We start from the raw sequence: 16,162 nt of genomic DNA, 5'->3' as shown, positions 1-16,162 counted from the left end.
TTTATTCAGTATCTTATTTGTGTCTGGCCTCAGGGCCGCACTAAGTAAATCTGAATTTGCATGATCCAGATATCTGTAAGCCTGAAGAATCTCAGTGACACAGGTTCAAACACTTCATTCTTGTTGCAAGAGGGTCTCTGTTATGTCCTTATAAGGACATCCACCCTGATTGGCTGCCAGCCATCGGGCAGGAAGTTTGAATCCCTGTCAAGGGGCGGTGCGTCTGCCAGGAGCGAATATAAGGAGAGCTCCGGCAGCGCGCCAGCAGTCTTGACTCGTTACTTTGTACCTAATAAAGTTATTAATGTATCGAGCTGGTCCAGTCTTCTTTTCCTGCGCCTGATCCAACACTGGTGACGAAGGACTTGAGAGAAGAACCCGAACAAGACTCTTGGCACGATCGCCCACCTAGCTGAAGTCACTACACCACAGCGACTTCCAGAATGGCTACCCCGCAAGCCCCGATGACCGCGCTGAACCCATTCAACCCAGCCCGGGAGAAGTGGAGGTCATACATGGTCCGATTCCGGCAGTTCCTGCGAGGCAATGGATACCAGAACCTCGACGATGAGAGGAAAAGAGCCCTTTTCCTGGCTCATTGCGGATCGGACGTCCTAGAGATGGCGATTGACCTCGTGGCACCCAGGGACATTGAGGAGATGTCCTGGAACGACCTGCAGGAAGTCCTACAGGAGCATTACGCACCTACAGGCACCCCCATCGCGAACAGGTTCACCTTCCAGCAAAGAAACCAGCGGGAAGGTGAATCCGTCAAGGAATTCGTGGCAGCACTTCGCCAACTCGCTGCCAACTGCGAGTTCGATAACGTGGACAACGCCATCCGAGACCGCGTTGTTTTTGGCATGAGAGATGTGGGGCTGCAGAAAAAGTTCCTCAGCCGGAAGAGGATCCCGCTCAAAGACGTCCTCGACGAAGCAACAGCGGCTGAAACATCGGAGCAAGCAGCCGCCGCAATGGTAAAAGCAAGAGGGATCCATAAGATCCACAAGTCGGGCCTGACCTCATCGGACGAGGCAACCACGCAATCCGAGTCGGATGAGGAAAGGGCCGTCCACAAGGTTTCCCACCCCCCCAGGCGGGAAAACCCACAGCATGGCTACCGGGGAGAACGATGCGGCAGTTGCAGAGGCGACCACCCCAGGGCAAACTGCAGATGGAGGGACGCGACCTGCCGCCGATGCCTGAAGAGGGGGCACATCGCCGAGGCCTGCAGAGCCACAAATCCAGTCCCGGAACCGCCCAGACCACGATTCCGGGAAAATCACAAAGATAACCAGAGGACATCCAAACGGTCCTCAAACCAGTCCCGGCGCGGGGAGGAGGAATATCCCCGAAACAGAACGGTGCACCAGACCACCACCATTGCTCACACAAGCGACGAGGGGATCACCAAGTTCCACGTGACGCTGCTAGCAGAGGGGTCTCCGTGCAAGATGGAGGTAGACTCCGGATCCGCCTACTCCATCATGGACTGGCAGCACCTACAACAGCTGAAACCGGCATACAAAAGGACCCAGCTGAAAACCCCGAAAGCGAGACTTGTGGATTTCAACGGAAACCCCATTGAAATCCTAGGCAGAACCACCATCCGCGTGAAGTACAACGACTTCGACAGAAAGCTACCCATCACCATCGTGCAGCACAGCCGACCGAACCTGTTGGGTGTGGAGTGGTTCAAGCCGCTAGGACTTTCACTTCAGGGCATCCACGAGATCCGCAGGGACGAACTCGACTCCATCATCGAAGAGTTCAAAGAAGTCTTCGATGGTAAGGTGGAAAAATTTGTGGGGAGGCCAATCTCCTTTAATCTGGACAAGGGAATCACCCCAATCAGGCTCAAGCCCCGCCGAGTTCCATTTGCCCTGCGGCCTAAAGTAGATGAACAGCTGGATAAGCTGATCGCCCAGGGCGTCCTGGAACCGATCGATCATGCCTCATGGGAGACCCCCATTGTGACCCCACTGAAGCATGATGGGTCTGTGCGCATCTGTGCTGACTACCGTTGTACCATCAACAAGGCGTTGGCACAGAGCGCATACCCAGTCCCAGTGGTGCAACATCTGCTGCATTCCCTGGGATCTGGATCAATTTTCGCGAAACTGGACCTGGCCCAGGCTTACCAGCAACTGCCAGTGGATGACAAAACGGCGGAGGCTCAAACAATTGTCACGCACAGAGGGGCATTTAAATGTAACCGCCTCCAATTTGGAGTCAGCGCTGCCCCTGGTATCTTCCAATCCATGATGGAACGCCTTCTCCAAGGCGTTCCAGGGGTGGTGCCTTACTTCGATGATGTGCTCATCTCCGGTGACTCAAGAGCCCAACTCCTTGAAAGGCTCAGGCTTGTCCTGCAGCGGTTCAAGGCCAAGGGTTTGAGGGTCAGGCGGGACAAGTGCATCATAGGAGTACAGGAAGTCGAGTTCCTGGGCTTCCTCATTGATAGCACAGGCATACACCCCACCAAATCAAAAGTGGAAGCAATCCATGAAGCTCCAAGCCCAAAAAACAAAACGGAGCTTCAGGCTTTCCTTGGGTTGCTCAACTTCTACGCCATTTTCTTAAAACAGAAAGCCACAGTTGCTGAGCCACTCTATCGCCTGCTGGGGAAATCGGCTTCCTGGAAGTGGGGCCAGGAAGAGGAAGCGGCATTCCGGGCCATCAAAGGACTATTGACGTCCAAAAGCGTCCTCATCCAATATAGCGAGACGCTCCCCATCAGACTGACCTGCGACGCGTCGCCTTACGGGGTGGGGGCAGTTCTCAGCCACGAACTGCCCAATGGCTCGGAAGCCCCAATCGCGTACTTCTCAAAGACTATGTCCGGCGCAGAACGGAACTATAGCCAGCTGGACAAAGAAGCCCTGGCCATCGTGGCTGGAGTGAAGCGCTTCCACGAATACCTCTACGGAAGACGCTTCACCATAGTCACAGACCACAAGCCTCTCCTGGGACTCCTCGCAGGCGACCAACCAACCCCGACCTTCATGTCCCCAAGAATGACGAGATGGGCCATCTTCCTAGCTGGCTACTCCTATAGGCTCGTGCACCAGCCAGGCACAACCATAGGAAACGCTGACGCTCTCAGCAGATGCCCATCGAAGAAGCCGGTCGAAGACCCAGCCCCCACGCTCCACCTACTTCACATTGATGACGACGCCAGCTGCCCGGTGTCATCCGCAGATGTGGCCGTCCACACCCAAAAGGACCCCACACTCCGCCAAGTGAAGTCCTGGATCCTCAGAGGGTGGCCAGAAGAAAAGCCAGAGGAAAGGTTCAGCCCGTTCACCAGGAAACAGGAGGAGCTGTCCACCATAAAAGGCTGTCTGCTATGGGGAGACAGGGTGCTGATCCCAAGCACTCTGCAACGGCGGACGTTGGAGACCCTGCACAAGGGGCATCCGGGCATCGTCCGCATGAAGGCCCTGGCACGGAGTTATGTCTGGTGGCCCTCCATGGACAGAGACATTGAACAGTGGGTCTCCAGATGTGACCCGTGCCAAGAAGTTCGCCCAGCACCGCCACAATCCGAAGTCGCGAAGTGGGAGACCCCCAGCAACCCCTGGTCGAGGATCCACATTGACTTCGCGGGTCCGATGCAAGGGCGACACCTCCTCATTGTGGTAGATGCCTTCTCCAAATGGCTCAAGGTGGTGCCCATGGCATCTACCACAACAGACGCAACGATCCGAGCCCTGCGCCGCCTCTTTGCCACACATGGTCTACCGGATGTGCTGGTCTCAGACAACGGCCCCCAGCTCACATCCCTGGCAATGGAGTCCTTCCTGGCAGGACTGGGCATCCGCCACGCCCTGTCTGCCCCTTACAGGCCGGCCGGAAACGGACAAGCTGAACGCATGGTCCGACTGACCAAAGACGCCCTCACCAAGATGGGCCCGGGGGACTGGCAAGAGCGCATAGACAATTTCCTCCTCACCCAGCACATCACGCCACACGCCACCACCCACAAGAGCCCGGCCGAACTGTTGATGGGCAGAAGGTTGAGGTCACCATTGGACCGGCTGCACCCCCAATACAGCCCGGAAGTGACCGCAACCGCCAGCCGCCCGCTTCGCGCCTTCAGCAACGGAGATTCAATTTTCGCGCTGAATTTCAGCGGCTCTCCTAAATGGCTGAAGGGGAAAATTGCCAGCACAACCGGCCCCAAATCCTATATCGTCGAGTTGGAAGATGGACAGTTCACGAGACGCCACATCGACCAACTCCGAAAAAGGTGGGGGGGAGCACAGGAAAACCAGCCTGACGAGGGAGGCCTACAACACCCCGACGAGGTAGGCCTCCAACACCCCGGCGAGGTAGACCTACCACACCCGGACCAGGTTGGCCTACAACACCCCGGCGAGGTAGGCCTGCGACACCCCGACGAGGTAGGCCTACCACACCCCTGCGAGGCAGAGCAGCACCACCCCGACAAGGTCGGCCCAGCCCACTACCAGATGCTGTCACGTCGGCAGCCCAGCGAGGTAGACCAGGGCCAACCGCACGGGGGATGGCAACACCAACCCAGCCAGGTGGGCACCGGGCACGGCAAGGCCAGGGACCACCAACCCAGCCTGCAGGTAGACCAGGACCTGCCCAGAGGAGGAGCAGCGCACCCCACCAGTTACAGCAGCCTATGCCAGCCCAGCCAGGAAGACTGCAGCTCCAGGCGAGTAGACTGGGACCCAGCCAAGACGGGCACCCCACGACCCACGGGCGAGGGTGGCACACGACTCACCGACGTGGGGGACCCCCGCCCATCACAGAAGACAGCCAAGAAACGACACCCCGACCCGGATGGCCCCAGGCACCAACCAACGGTAGACCAGGGACTAGGGGGAAGGGGAAGCCGACAACAACCCGGCCAGGGAGACCTGCACCAACCCGGCAGGGGAGACCTCTGCCACCCCGCAGAGGTAGTGCCGCAACAACACCCCGACCAGGTCGACCACCGCCGACCAGACGAGGTAGACCAACACCAACCCAACCGAGGGGACCAACACCACCCCTGCGAGGTTGGACGGCACAACGACAACAACGCAAGCCAACACCACCCGAACCGAGCGGAACCACCAACCGAGCGGCAGCAAGCCGGACCGAGACCGAACCACAGCGCCCGGGAGACCAGGGAGGAGTGAGAAATGAACTTACCGAGACTCAGACGCTCTTCCCGGGTCGGAACCGAGCAACCGAGACGAGGCGAGAGATCCACAGGCCAGGAGGAAGACCACCAAGACCAGCCATCCAAGGTCTGCGGTCCGGCCGGAGGCACTGGGGGTGGCCCCGCTCACTCGACAGCCGAACCGAGCCCGGTTCCGGAGAGGGAACCAGGAGACGAAAGAGCCCTGTCCTTCCAGGTCGAAGACGGAGGAGAAGTGAGACTGCGCAGGTCAGCTAGGGTGCCGAGGCATCCTACGTACCTGCGCGATTACGTGACTTTTGTGGACGAGATTGACAGTTCGGACTAAGGGGGGAGGAGTGTTATGTCCTTATAAGGACATCCGCCCTGATTGGCTGCCAGCCATCGGGCGGGAAGTTTGAATCCCTGTCAAGGGGCGGTGCGTCTGCCGGGAGCGAATATAAGGAGAGCTCCGGCAGCGCGCCAGCAGTCTTGACTCGTTACTTTGTACCTAATAAAGTTATTAATGTATCGAGCTGGTCCAGTCTTCTTTTCCTGCGCCTGATCCAACAGTCTCGCTACCCTTCCACAATTTGGGTTGAAGATGGGGATCCCCACATATGATTTCCATCATCAGGCCCCCTTTCTTTTTTTCTCTTTTGTGAAGCTGCAGCCTGTTCATTAACAATGCTGAAAACTATTTGCCTCCCATTCCAGCCAAAGCACAGACAGCTATTCACTATGCTGAAATCCCTCACCCAAAGGCTGAATAACCAAGCCTTATCATAAGCAAATCAGCATTCAGGAAACTGTCACATCTATCACCCGTCCAAAGTGCGGCACCCAGGGAGACTCCCCACGCTACCAGAAGCCTCTAGCACACTCCTGAAAAGAACAGCTCCACATTTCAGGAAGTAACACATTACCAAGTGATTTGCCCATTAAGATTTATGCCTGAAATAGAGGAGCCAGAACTGTGGGCATCTGTAGACTTTTCATCAGCTGATTAAGTTTGACAGATGAAGTCAGTCCCTGACCTTTGTGCGTCTGAGAAAATGGAAGAGAGAGAGAGAAACAGAAATGGCCTCTCTTTCACCTTTCCATTCAATTGTCCACTTCCTGAGAGAAAAGGAAAGATGCAGCTTGCAGCTGAATTTGTGGCCAGATAGTTTACAGCAAACCGTGGAGGTCTCAGTCAGGGGGGAGAGATAATAGGGTGATTGATCTGCCCTTTGTCCTGGGGTAGCCCATCAGTCTTCAACTGGCAAATACATATTGATAAATTCCAAATCTCATTGGAAATTTGGAATGTATCAATATGTACTTGCCAGTCATTTTTTTTATTAGATGACCTTTTACAACTGTTTCGTAGCAGTAATCTAATATTTACATTTTTCCCTATTTCCCCTTATACTATTCATTTCCTTCTTGTCCCATTTTCTTTTATTTACACTATAATTCCTAACAATCATGATATAAATTTTATAAATTTTATACATTGTCCTATACACCTTTGACATTTAAGGTTTCTCCCCTTTCATTATTGTTCACTATTTCTAATCTCCAGCCAGTTGGACAAATTAACAAAAGAACTTAAAGAAAAGGAAGATACAGAATACTATGTAATATGGAACAAATGGTACAATAGGCAGGATAAAGTTTTGCTCTCCTTTTTTTTATGGAAAAAAACCCATTTTTAATTATCTTCCACTAGCTAGAGGAAGACTGTTAAAGATGAACTCAAAATATTGTTCATATATGAAGGGGAAATTTATTTGTTTGTTTGTTTGTCAAATTTTGAAAACTGCCTATATCCCTCGCAGAGGGAACCCAGGCGGTGTACAAATAAAATATTAAAAGCATAAAAATAGTATATAAATTTTAAAGGAGGCAAGAGATGTTTAAAATTAAATGGTGGGAAGAGGAATTTTAGGATGCTAACTAACCCTACTGCTGAACGCTCCTCTGTGTGTCCCAAGCAAGGCTGCAGAATCATGTTTTATGCCTTTCTGGAAGTCCAGGAGAGTAGAGGTCCTCCTCAACTCCATGGAAGAAATTTTCGGTAGGGCAGGTACAACTGGAGAGAATAGAATAGAATAGAATAGAATAGAATAGAATAGAATTATTTGTTTAGCAGAGTGATGGCGTTCGGGGGGAAAAACTGTTCTCGTGTCTAGTTGTTCTGGGGTGCAGTGCTCTATAGCGTCGTTTTGAGGGTAGGAGTTGAAACAGTTTATGTCAAGGATGCGAGGGGTCTGTAAATATTTTCACAGCCCTCTTTTTGACTCATGCAGTGTATAGGTCCTCAATGGAAGGCAGGTTGGTAGTAATTGCTTTTTCCGCAGAGGATAATTAGATCCTCTGAAATCTGTGTCTGTCTTATTGGGTTGCAGAACCAGAGAAGGCTTCCTGGACCCCACCAGTCAGAATTCTTTGACTAATGGGGTCTGCAACATACCTTCTCCTGCCTGACTAGGTGGGATTGGCTGAGGTAATGGGACACCCACAGTTCTGTAGGAATGGCTGTTAATAACTACAGAAAGAAATACATATACAGGCATGCACATACAGCAGAAATGGAAAACTAGATGCCCACCGCCCACACACATAAATATGCGCTTTCTGGTTTAGGGGTTTTCTGGTTTAGGGGGGCATTACCTTTGGGCTTCACCAAACATTAGAAGCTCCTAATAGTTGCAAAAACGAGCTTCTTGTTGGGCACGGAGGCAGCCCACGTGCACCTCTTGAAAGCTTTAATGCAAGCCAGACTTGGTGAGTTAGCACACCTGTTCTGATGTTTGGATTGCTCCTGATTTATTATGAATCCAGAAGAGATTGATTGTACATTATGTATGTCTTTGGGTTAAGAAATGAATTTGAAAAATCCCTTATTTCATAGCACATATAAACATCTGAAAAAAAGAATATGTTATTTAGAAAATCCGGCCTCCCTTTTCTCCTTCTTCCTGGTTTTCTTTCTTGCTGGACATTCTACTGTAATTTATTTATTCCTTTTCAAATATTAGAAATATTATTTGGCTGGCCTAATTTCTTGAGCCTTTGCCTTATATCAAGACATCTTGGCTGTCCCCTGACAAATAGCCCAAGATACCATCTGTCCTTCTTCTTAGGTCCTTTCATAATACTTTTCTGGGAAATTTTCTGGGAAATAAACATTTTTCCGGAAAATTCGACACATTTTAAGGCAAAGAATTCCTCATGAATTGTCTGCTGAGATTAGTGACTGACTGCAATCTGTTTCAGCTATGAAACATCTTCAGAGTACATAGGCCATACTTGCATATTCATTACAACCCATTAATTAGCAAAGTTGATTATCTTTGAAACTATTCTCCATCTTGAAAATGGGGATTATCGGTCCATTCATTCAACAAGAAGTCTCACAGTGACTTCTTTATTCTAATTTTTTTTTCTTTAGCACATTCCTTTTCTGGTCACTGTCATTTATCTCTTCCTTTTACCTTGTCACCTACTTAATTCCACTAGAGGCAATTCTAACAACTAGTCTAATAATCCTTGCTAACAATGCAGAATGCTATTAGCATAATAAGCATTTCCCATCTGCACAAATGAGACCGTTCCTCATCAATCTGGAAAAGTAACTACTGTACATAAAAATAGCAGGAAACCATTAAAAAGATAATCAAATGCCACCATCAAAGATGTCCATTGAGTGGATATATGTGTCTATATGAATGCGAATGTGTTTCTGTTTACCAGCTAAGGAGGAAATTAAGATCCTCCTATCCCGAAGGACTACACGTTTACATTGTTTGAAACGAATACAGAAATAAAATGATTAAAATAGGTAAGATGCCATTTATTCCACTTCTGATCATGTAAATTTACTACTTCATAACTTTAAACCTTTCAGAAGAAGGCCACTCCACATGGAAAATAATATGTATAATCTTAATAAATTAAAAAAAAACAACCAAGTTTAGCACAGAGCTTTTCCATTGAAAGGTTTAATCTATGCAACCGATCGGTGGAAAAGATATCTGCCTTTCAGTATTGTACTTGAAAAGAGGATGGATAGACTTGATCTCCACATCCTTAATGCACCAATTCACATTATGCACCCTGCATATTAAAAGAGAGCAAGATCAGGAAATGATCTAGAGTAGAACTCAAATTCTGCAAATCAGAGCTGACCCCTCGATTTTCAGAAAACATTTTTCTTGGTAACATTTATATGATTTTCCTTCTTTTCCATCCAAGAAAAATAAAAAACACTTTACATAATCCAGTGGCACGCATGTCCAAGCTGACACGCAACAATGTTTTGGGTGACATGTTAGCGTTTAGGCCAGCATTCACTGACACCTGACAACCCTTCTCCAAAATATGCCCCATTGTAGTGCAAATTTTGGAGGCTGCGGAGACTGGACAGGAATGGGGAGTGCTCTCATACGGTCTTCAGACCCTCCAGAAGTCATACAGCCTCCAGACTCTTTGAAAATTGTGTGAAAATGGGGGTGGGGGTGCTTTTCAGAGGTGGGTTTCAGCAGGTTCTGACCAGTTCTGGAGAACCGGTAGCGGACATTTTGAGTAGTTAGGAGAACCGGTAAATACCACCTCTGACTGGCCCCACCCCCATCTATTCTCTGCCTCCCAAGTCCCACCTGATCCGGAGGAAATGGGGATTTTGCCGTAACCTTCCCCTGCCATGCCCACCAAGCCACACCCACCAAACCATGCCACACCCACAGAACCGGTAGTAAAAATAATTGAAACCCACCACTGGTGCTTTTATGTGATTTTTGGAGGCTGCAGAGGCTATGGAAGAACATTCTCCAAAGTCACTTCAAGAATGAAAGCCTGGTATGATCCAGAGCAGCCACAGGGACCTTTCAACAGAAAGGGACTATGTCTAAAGATAAGTGGCACACAGCAGGTCGTAGGGAGCCCTGGGCCACAGGAACAATTGCACCTTTCCCCACAGCTTATTTATTCATTTTTGTTTGATTCATTTATTAAATTTTTATGCCACCCATCACAAAGTGACTCTTTCACATCTCGGGAAATAATTTGACAGCCTTTTTGAGTCCAGCAGCAGCTCTAGAACTCAAGTCTAGGCCTCAGCCTCCTTCAAGCCTCCAGCCTCAGCACTGCCCCCAAGTGCTGCTGTTTAGGGTGGCCTAAATTTGGAGAGGCGGGGCAATTGCTTCTCTTTTATTCAGAGTGTGTAAGACATGCCAGCAGAGTCAAGTTTGGCATTTTCCGAATTTTTGACATACCAAGCCCCAAATGTTTGCTACCACTGGCATAATCTATCTAGATACTCCCTCCTAACTGTTTTCTGAACCCCATTTTCTTGCTACAATGTTCCAAACCACCCTTAAACTAAAAGCAATGTGGAGGATGAAAAATGGCACCCAGATTGCAAATATAATCCTAGCATTGCCTGCAAACAAAAGGCATAGGTATTATTCAACTGTGAGGCCTGCATGCAGATAACAACTCATAGGTATACAACTATAACAAAATCCTTTCAAAACTCAGCCATAAAGATTGCTGGTGAAAAAGCAATAATTCAAGCAACAGTGCTGTCTTTATGCCCTTAACTTTTGCTTTAACCATTTCTATTTGGAATTAACAGAATAACAGAGTTGGAAGGTACCTTGAAGGTCATCTAGTCAAACCCCCTGCTCAAGCATTCCATTCCAAATATCATTCAGACAAATGGCTGTCCAGTCTCTTCTTAAAAGCCTCTAGTGATGGAGTATCCTCAACTCATGAAGGCAAGCCATTCCATTAATTGTTCTCACTGTTAGGAAATTTCTCCTTAATTCTAGGTTGCATCTCTCCTTGATTAGTTTCCATCTGTTGTTTCTTGTTTTGCCTTTTGGTGCTTTGGAAAATAAGTTGAAACCCCTTTTCTTTGTACCAGCCCCTCAAATAAGGTAGCACTGCTATCATGTCACCCCTCGCCCTTCTTTTCACTGGACTAGTACTTAATTCCTGCAAACATTCTTCATATGTTTTAGTCTCTAGTCCCCTAATCATCTTTGTTGCTCTTCTCTGCACTCTTTCCACAGTTTCAACATCTTTTTTTATAATGTGGTGACCAAAACTGGATGTAGTATTCCAAGTGTGGCCTTACTAAGGCTTTATACTAAGGCTACACATTTATTTTGTTCCCTTGAACCTTTTTCTCTGTTGCGTTCTGTTTTATATTGTTACAGCATTGTCTATCTTGGTTTTCCAGATTATGCTGAATTACAGCTCCCATTATCTCTGCTGCATGAGACACAAGATTGGCTTAAATTTTGAGGCTACCTCTTCAGAGATTCCTTTTTGCTAGATCACTCTGCAAAGCCAAGCTCACAGTTCGTGCAATAAATAATTGGCACCATAAAATAAGTAAGTCTCCCAAATAGCTATGTAGCTACTTTTGAATTTACACTGCATCCTAATTAGTTTTCAGTACTTTTGCTAACCTGTATTTTATGCACTTCTAGCACATCACATAATTTTAGATTTCATTATTATAATTAACATGCACAGATATCATTTAATTAAGCTATTTAAAATGCAGTTGCTTAGGTTCTGAGTTCTATGCTTAGGTTAGTTTCAGTCAACATGTTAGCACAAAGTTGCAATGAAATGATGGACCTCTCTGCTTTAAAAACATGTGATTTTTGTGGCCCAAGAACGTCGTAAATCAATCACTTAATTAAAAATTGGAAAACATAGTCTTGGATTCTTTCACAGTTTAGAAGTTTCATACAGTATTTATCATCCACAATTTCTCCCCATATAAAACTAGATGACATACACAAAGCGAGTCGCCTCCATTTATAGCCTAAGTTTAAAAAGCTGAGAAAGCTCCAAAATTCAAGTATATACAGCACTGTCCTGTAGCCTTACATGGTTATGTTGGAACTGCTGTATATTCTGTTCCCGACAAGTTTATTTCTCCACTAAGTACTGTATTATCAAAAAGCTCTGCTGACATACAAAGCTTCAGTACCATATGTTTGTCCAGATTCATAATTCAAAAGGATTCAGTCGGTGTATCTGTTAGAAAAAAATTATCCTACATTCTTTTTACAGAAAAGACAGGAAAATAAACAGTATTCTAAGAACAGTGGTGGCTGTGCTAATCCATTCAGAGAAAAATATCAAGGCAAACATACAAAGGTATTTATAGTGTTTATGCTATCATTGTCTTGCTTTTCATTATCCCTCATGTTATCAAAAAAGTTAATTACAAGGGAGATTAATTAAAAGATAAAAGATTTTTAAATTATCACTTGAGTGCAGTGTAAATCTTTCCACTTTATGATTTCCATGCTAATAACTTTGGAGCCAAAGAATAGAAAGTAACCAAATGTTCTTATGGATGTGTTGAACTGTAACTATTAAAACTTCAAAGCCCTCTTATAACACATTGAAAAATAATTCTAATGACGTGTGACTTTTAAGTAAGGGTTCTAGAACTTGCTTTAGATATTAATCTAATCTGGAATAAAATGTAACAGATTTTCTGTAAATTGATAAAATCACTGTCAGGATTATCTAACAGGTTCTTCTGTATTCTTGAGTAATACAAGACACTAATTAGCATATTTTACATTTTGACAATATGTTGTGAACGCTTTATAAAAATGACTGCTAGGCATTGTCTTGCCCGTTCATAATATGGCTGCCACAACAGGTTTAAAATCACAATAATCTTTAACAAGGTAAAAAGTACAGTGTGAAGGCCAAGAAAGTCACATTGGTATTTACAGGTGTTACATTAGGGATGGCAAAGCTAGAGAATTTTAACATGTTTCTTCAGTGCTGTAAACTAAAAGTTTTGGTAGCTATCAGAAAGGGTGTGATATATTTCCTCAATACTTTTCGAACCTACAGATTCTTCCTCAAGGAGAATTGAATTAATTTTTCCAGAAGGTAACCAAATCTATCTTCTGTGTCACTTCAAATAAACCTTATCCGAAAACTGTAGTTATTCATCTGAGGGTAAGGAGTGGCAAATAAAAACTTGGTAAGTACTGAGATGGACAGTTCTTAAAATAGTTAAATTAGGCTGACTGTTCTTTATCCCTGCAAAATTGATCACTATTGATTTAATATTGTGGGAATGTCAATTATATGATTTTTATAAGTAGGATAACTAAATAAAAGTAATTTTATATATAATTCCTCCAGCTAAATACGGGAACTGTAATGTTTTCTGAGGGTTGAAAGCAGAACTCCTTAAAAGGTGAAACTGCAAAATCATTTACTGAGACAAATATTTTATGAAGAGCTCCCTATAAAACATTTGGCTTCATTTTCTCTCAAGCCCAATTTTTATTCTTTAAGTCACATTGTTTTTCCTTTTCCTTTCTACCAATATGCCATTCTAGTTGGCATTCTAAATTAGAAAGGTTGTGGCTTAATTTCTATCAGTTTACTTTGCCCTCCCTGTTTTGGACAAGTATTGGTTTTCTATCTCAAAATAGCTGAGGTTGTATATCAGAAGTGCAAAGCTATTTTAATTCTGCAAATGGCAACTTTAATTTGAACTGCTGGCTGAGTTCACACAGGTTTAACAATGGTTCACTGAGTAAACTGAATCAAACACAATGTTCTCTGTTCACGTAACGTGCCTTAACATGTTGGGCAAAGTAGGCCACAATCTTAGTTCAGTTGAAGTCCTGCTTCAGAGCTGATTTACCACTTTACCTAATGCAGTTCTCCTGTAGGGAAGTGTAAGATCACCCTGTCTCTATAAAGTTACCATATCTCATTTTAATACTGTTCAAATCAGCGTGCATATTTATTAACAGGGTATATTTTCCCTGATAAGACTCCTAACTGAACTCCTGAGATCATTTCCCAGAGTTCTTTTCCTTGAATAGAAATCTTCCAACCACTCCACTCCATTTCAACCCAACCCATCCATTCCTGCTGTGGGAAGTTGTACATCCAAGTATATTTTATTCTTTATACTGTTTCCATCTTCCCTTAAATTATTAACAGAATCCACAATGGTCTAAGTGTCTCCAAGTTAATCAAATTAGCAAACTTCCTCAAACCCCGAAATAAGTTACCCAGACCTAATCCACATATCAAAAGATAAGGTCTGCAAACACAAATAGAGTTAATTAAATGAAGTCTCCCAGCAGACCTATATGCTAACAAGAATACAGAGAGAGAGAGAGAGAGAGAGAGAGAGAGAGAGAGAGAGAGAGAGAGAGAGAGAGAGAGAGAGAGAGAGAGAATAGACACTTCCACACTCTGGATAAGCTCCCCCTATAAAAGCTTGCCACTGTACCCCATTTCTCTGTGCCTAAAAGCAAACTGTTTTGTTTGCTTTTAGGAATAAACGTTTCTTCTTTCCTCACAGCTATCTGGATCTCATTTTTATTTACTCTTATACAACCCCAGCTCGAGTTGGAACCCCAAATTATTCTTCTGGTACTTCTTTTCTGCCACTTGGTCAATTAGTACAGACTATTGAGCCTTCTCAAGCCACACACAGTTTGCTTAGAACTCCTCTTATTCAGTTATTTTGCACTTACGCGAAATACCTTAAATTTATTATTTCCCTTTTACAGGAGCCCAAAGTAATGCAGAGAACTTGGTGTAGTGGTTAAGGCATCGAGCTAGAAAACAGGAGGTTATGAGTTCTAGTCTTGTCTTAGTAGGCACAAAGCCAGCTATGTGACGTTGAGCCAGTTCCTCTCTCAAAGAAGCAGGCAAGGCATTCATTCTCTAGGAAGAAGACCAGGGCAAAGTACTTCTGAAATCTTCCCAAGATAAGTTTAGGGGCTACTCTAGCCGTCACTAGCTTCACAGATCTGTGCGAAGTTATTTAGATCCCATTGAACATAGTGATTTGTACCATAGAGGTGATGTGATTCTTTTCCATCTCAACAAAGTTGTCTTATCTCCTGGCTTTCTGCTCTAACTCAAGGTATAAGAATTCTTTTCTTTCTTTTTTTTTTCCTTTCTTTTTTTTGTCACCAGCTGCTTCCAAATCTAACTCTAGCTGTATAAACAATGCACAAGTGGAATATCATATGGAGGTTGCAGAAATCCAGTTGCCCATTAGGTCTGTAGAGATTCTCAGTCATCCAGGTCATGGTTGTCCCAAAGGTGCTTTTTTTCAGGAAGCTTTTCCTTCCATTCCTCACTGTCCTGTCAGAGATGAAGAAGCTTTCATGGATGAGAAGCGAAACGTCCTCAAAGAAAAAACAAGACAGTCCAGTTGCCTCCTGAAAAAACACCTTTGGGAGATGCCCAGTAGATTACAGCAGTTAGACTTTATATCTCTCTCTCTGCTGCTATCTATTGGAGATTTGCATGTTTGCAGACAAGATGTGGCAGTCCTATTGAACAAAGCCTTACATAGCAGCTGCTCAAGGACTATCTACTATTGCCATGATGGCGAACCTATGGCACGCATCAGGGTTCTAAATTTTTTTACTACCGGTTCTGTGGGCGTGGCTTATTTTGTGGGTGTGGCTTGGAGGTCATGTGACTAGGTGGGCGTGGCTAGCTGGTCAGAGTCATTTCTGGAAGGTCCTCGCACTTATGACCAGTCCTCGCACTTACGACCTGACTCATTTGTTTGCTTTTAACACTGATCAGCTGTAGGACGGCCCTTTGAAGCCCCGCGGCAAGAGTTTAAACAGTTTTTTTTCCCTCTAGTCATCAGCTGGGACTCAGGAGGCAGCAATAGATTGGGGGAGGGACCAAATAAAAGGTAAGAATAACGTGGGTGGGAGGGGGGGTGGGAGGGCGGGGGGGAGAACTGGTTCGGTGATGTCATATCGTCACCACTACCGGCTCGGCCGAACTGGACCGAACCGGGAGGAACCCACCACTGGCACGCATGTCAGAGGTGGCAATCAGAGCCCTCTCTGTGGACACGTGCGCCATCGTTAGCTGCTCTTCTGGTTTCCATCTTTGGGTTTCCGGCGCTCTGGCATGGGCAAAGACCAGCTGGCTGGCTCACATGCGTGAGCTGGAAACCCAAAAACCAGGTGGCTGGCAGCGCATTTG

Source organism: Pantherophis guttatus, chromosome 1 (genome assembly GCF_059756535.1).
Source record: "Pantherophis guttatus breed Tessera chromosome 1, ASM5975653v1, whole genome shotgun sequence".
NCBI classification, from domain to species: domain Eukaryota; kingdom Metazoa; phylum Chordata; class Lepidosauria; order Squamata; family Colubridae; genus Pantherophis; species Pantherophis guttatus.
This window is presented reverse-complemented; position numbering follows the sequence as displayed.